The 5,551-nt window shown below is 30.8% G+C and overlaps 1 long non-coding RNA gene across 1 annotated transcript; it reads right to left on the minus strand.

Moving 5' to 3' along the window:
- Positions 1–446: 446 nt before the first annotated feature.
- On the minus strand, positions 447–3,096 carry LOC105528818. The gene is made up of 2 exons (XR_001004416.1): positions 2,008–3,096; positions 447–1,929 (listed from the first exon to the last, which is right to left on the minus strand). It is a non-coding gene; the product is annotated as an uncharacterized LOC105528818 (long non-coding RNA).
- Positions 3,097–5,551: the final 2,455 nt, after the last annotated feature.

A 5,551-nucleotide genomic window follows, 5' to 3' on the forward strand; every position in this document is an offset into this window, starting at 1 on the left:
CCCTTCCAAGACACACTGATGACTGCCACCTATTGGCTGTGTCTTGGAGATGTCCCCAATGTTCCTGCAGCTCTCTGAGCTGAACTTTTCTTTTCTGAAAATGGGCGAAAAGAAGATAAACCTCATAGGGTTCTTGTAGGGACTAATGTCTTGAGACATGGAAAGCAGGTCAACCATGCCTGGCTCCATAAAAAGGCTTCTGCACATGCTGTGGCTGTTCATATTTATTATTTTTTTCTGAATTTTACTGAAACTCTCTGTAACATGCCCCAATGACTCATGTCCCTTATTGTTGGGAAAACCATATCAAAAGCAAGTCCATTTTTGCATTTGTAAATGCGGTTTGACATTTCTTTTGCCTAGTCTTTGTTCTTGACATAGGCAAAACAGGGGTCCCCTGCTGGTAAAAAAAAAAAAAAAAAAAAGGTCCCACGTTTAATAAAATATCTGAGACGGTTCTGGTTGAGATTTATTTAGTCAATACACACACACATTAAGCATCTAATCTGAACAGTCACATTTCCAGACACTTGGCATTATTCAATGAACAAAGCAGTTGAGAGTTTCTGGGCCTCAATTTCATTTGGGGAGTCAGAAACTCACAGTAGACATTATCAGCAGTAGACATTATATGTCACGAGAATGTAACATATGATGCCTTCGTGTCCTCCTCTAGGTATAGATGCATCCTCCTAGATTCTGACAAAGATGAAGGATCTCAAAACCAATTATAACTTTTAAGTGAATGCAGAAAAAGAATTTTAGAAAATTCAACATTACTTTATGACAAAATCTCAAAAGAAATTACATATAGAACATACATACCTCAAGCCAATAAAGGCCATATATGACAAATGGATATCTGACATCATGATAAACCTTCAAAAGTTGTAAGCTTTTTTTTAAAGAGGCAAAGACAGTAGATCGATAGTAAGGCAAAGATACCTAATTTCATCACTCTTATTTAACATGCTACTGAATTTCCAAGTCAGAGCAATTAGAGAACAAAACCAAAGTTAGCCAAATTGGAAAGAAAGAAAATAATTATCCCTGTTTGCAGATATCATAGTCTTATGAATAGAAAACTTTAAAAACACTTAGAATAAATTCACTAAAGTTGCAGGATACAAAATCAAGATATAAGAGTGAGTAGCATTTCTATATACTAACAACAAACTATCTGAAAAAGAAATAAAGAAAACAATTGACACCTGTAATAGTTACAAAAAGTTTACTTCCCAATAAAATTATTAAAAAATGTTAAAGATCTCTATATTAAAAGCTAAAGAAAATTGAGGTATAAAATTAAACACAAATAAATGAAAAGTTATCCCTTATAATTGGCCAAATTAATATTGCTAAAAAGTCTATGTTACACAAAATGGTGTATATATTTAACATAATGTCTATAAAATATCAATAGATTTTTTCACAAAAACAAAAAAACCTAAAATTCATATAGTAGAGCAAAAGATTCTGAAAGCTGGAAGCATTGTACTACTTGACAGTTGAATATACTGAAAGCTACAGCAACTAAAACAGTCCAATACTGGCATTAAAAACAGATAAATAGACCAATGGAGCAGAACACAGAAAGATGAATACCTCACAGTCTCACTCATGTGGAATCTAAACAAGTTGATCTCATTAGAGACTAGGAAGAAGGTTAAGAGATGCTGAAGTTTTAGGAGAAAGGGGCTTAGAGAATTATCTGTTAAATGATAAACAATGCCTGTTAAGCTAGGAGGAATTAGTTCAAGAGACCTATTGTAGTGCAGAGTGACTACAGTTATTGAGAATATATTGTATTTTTTTTTAAAGTGCCAAGACAGTGTTGAGCATTCTCACAATAAAAATAACCATTGAGGTAAAGCGTTTTTAATTAGCTAGAATCAAGCATTTCAAACATCATGTGTTATATGTATATATGTAATTATGTGTATATATATGTAATTATAATTACATATATACATATATAATTTTATATATACATAGATCATTATGTATATATGTATATATATAATTTTGCCAATTTAAAAATAATTTTTAAACACATCATGGAGCAAAAACAATGCTCCAAATACCAAGTCTGCATCTTTTTAAACTTAGCTGAACTATATAGAAAATACAGTTTTTATGATTTTTAAAAATGTCCACTTATCAGCCATAAGCATAGAAACTCTAATATTCACCAGCATGTTCTAGAACCAGCACAGAACATGGGAGTCACCAATGAACTCGATGGCTTTCACTTTAAGTTTGGGACACCTGGAGTTTCTGGTGCTGATGCTAATCATATGGATGACATTAAAGAAGCAGGTGGTGCTAACAGTCCCATCTCTGGCCATGGTGTGAACACAGAAATCAGGTTTGCATTCAAAATCACCAAGGAAATACTTCAATCCAAAAGCTCTCTAGATCTCTGAGTTTTTTAATACAGAAAATGACTAAGGAATTGGCGAGTTATGTGATTATTTATATAAACTCTGCAATGTAAGCTGCACCCATTTAAATAAAACATACTGTGATATGAGTAAGAAACTTCCCAAGATTCCAGTATCAATGGGGAAGAAAAGATTATTCCAAATTTTAAATCCACAGAAGCATTAAAAAATTTAAATTAAATTCAAAAAATTAAATGTAAATGTAAACATAAATGTAAATGTTTATTATTGTCTAATATATTACATAAACACTAAAAACTAAAAAATTCTACATGTACACATAAAGTGTGCTATATGTAATTTATAAAAAACTAAATTTAAACTTTTTTGCTTGCCATTAAGTGTCCTTAAGATTTCTAAGATATATTTTTGCTTAAGGGGTTTCCATATTCTGATGTTTCTTTATATAGTGATTATGATATACAGCCTACCATTATTAATGCTTTACCTATTCTAACTGATTTCATGGTGGTAGAATCTAATAACATTTCTTTCATACAAACATTACTAACTCACTAATTTAATCCTATAAACTGTGTAGAGTACATCCCAATTATGCCAATTAAATTATTCAAATGGTGCATTTATAACTTAAAAATGTCCTCAAACTCTCCAGTTAAATCCAATTTTTCACTATATTAAAAATTTCAAATTTCTTATCACATCCTACAAAATACTGTATGAAATTACATGGGCTGCAGAGAACAGTGAGAAATCTGTAGCCATAATAAGCAAAGAAGGGAAAGGGCTATGACTGACACATAGATGGGGGTGAAAATAAAATAATAGTGAAGTACTGGAGATAACTATGAAATAAACACAATTCCTCTTAATTTCAGAGGCAGTTGTACACCCTGGGTATACATGTGTTTTCTTTACATGCAGAGTTAATGCCATCTCTTCATGCTGAATATTTCTAATCTCTTACTTGTAGCCAAAAAGTGACTTCAACAAGAGTATTTGCTGCTAATTATAGAGCATCTATTATACCCCCAGGAAACCTAGCACGTTCCTGTGTTTGTTCACCTCATTTATATGTCAAAACAACTTTGTGAATTATGAAGCCTTCCCAGTGCACATCTAAACAAATTGGCTCGAAAAAGTAAATAAATTCAATTATGTAAAATATTAAAATGGAAACAAAAACCAAGTAAAAATTGTCTGAAATAAGGTTCTCCAATTGAAATACAAAAATAGAATGTACTCATTAAATAAACTGTAGCAACACACACATTGTAGAATTACATCTTAAAATTATCTTGTGAACATTAATAAATTTTATGAAGGTTATTCTTGGAATTTCTCAGGAATATAGAGAAAATTTCATGAACTTTGGAATGAGAAAACTATATATTCGGTTTAGGATGGTCAACAGACAAGAAAAAAACAGGATCTGCATGAGAAGATTCTGAGCCAGGAGCCATAAGATTTTTCAGAAGTAAATTCAATACAAAGCAGAGAATAAATATTTACTTTCAGAATCTTTGAGATTCCTAGTTTGCTAGTAAATTACCAATACTTTTTAAATTACGTTTTGTTCCAATATTTTTGTTTTACTCTCAAAAAAGTACACACCTATACTCAAACACAATTACACGCTCCATAATTCTCTTAAAGTTAACACTTATGTTTAGAGTGATAGACTTATAAAATTAACTCCACGTTAATGAAAACTAAATGTATGTATGTGTTTTTACAGGCCAGAGAAGTCACAGGCTCAAAGAAAAATGTAGTATGACATTTTGTAAATAGTCATTCAGGATTCAAAATACATGGCTTTTCATTATACTCCTTTATAATTATCATCATAGTGGGCAATTATAATGGTTATACTGAAGATTATATAAGAGTATCATTGTCCAATATTTACAAAAGAAAAAAATTAAAATATAACCTATGGTATGTTAATCCATTTTGTGCTGCTAGAAGGGGATACTTAACACTGGCAAATTAAAAAGAGGTTTATTAGCCTCAGTTCTGTTGGCTATACAAACATGACATCAGCATCTGCTTAACTTCTGATGAGGCCGCAGGGAGCTTTTACTCATGATAAAAGGCAAAGGAGTATCATGGCAAAAGACAAAGCAAGAGGAATATCAGCTTTTTTTTTTTTTTTTTTCTTTTTTTTAACAACCAGCTTTCACACGAACTGACAGAGGACTCACTAACTGCAGTGGAAAGAACATCAATCTATTCTGAGGAATCTACACCCATGACCTAAACACCTTCCACTAGACCCCGCCTTCACCATGGGGAAACATATTTCAACATGAGGTAAGGTACAAAAAACCCAAAGCATATCATATAAAAAAAATTTCCCAAGTTGTTTGAAATTAAAAGCCACTGGGAAAAGAGACTACTAGAGGTATCCTTTCACTGTTACCCAGTAGTGTATTGTTACTATCTGTTACCTACAACTTTGGGTAAAGTGGTATAGGTTAATTATTGTGGCAAGATGTACTTCATTCAATGTAAAATATTCTTAACACATTAAAAATCATTTTGTTTTATTAAAAGAAACTGCATTCTAAAAATAACATTTCAAAAGCTACTATATTTTATTACCTTAATGTGCAACTCATAAAACAATTTACTACTAAAATTCAAAATGTTTCTCTATTACTATAATGCAAAATACTTCTCTGAATACCTAATGTGTTACTTAAAACACTGTTATACATCAACAAAAAGCATTTCTACTTATATTTTCCTTATAAATGTTACATTTCAGCACCCTTAATCACTCATGAAAAAGCATATAAATGATGGTCATCTAATATAGAAGAACTTCTCATAGCTCTTACGCAGCAACAAATGACCACATGCTTTAACGTAAACAATAAATATAACAATCTCAAGTTATTTGAGATTTGAATTACGTCAATATTAAAACATATAATAAAAATAACAAACTTTTAATATGAAAAAGTATAACATGAATGTAACTACTTGAAAAAGACATCATCTCTTGATTCATTAAAAATTTTTTTACCATTCTGTTACAGTTTATTATTAACTTATTTTCATTACATGTAAGCCAAAAATAGTTTCCAATATTTAGAGAAAATTTACTCCTAATTAATTTATATTTTTGACTTTAGAAAAAA

The sequence above is a fragment of the Mandrillus leucophaeus genome, unplaced genomic scaffold (genome assembly GCF_000951045.1).
Source record: "Mandrillus leucophaeus isolate KB7577 unplaced genomic scaffold, Mleu.le_1.0 Scaffold734, whole genome shotgun sequence".
NCBI lineage: Eukaryota > Metazoa > Chordata > Mammalia > Primates > Cercopithecidae > Mandrillus > Mandrillus leucophaeus.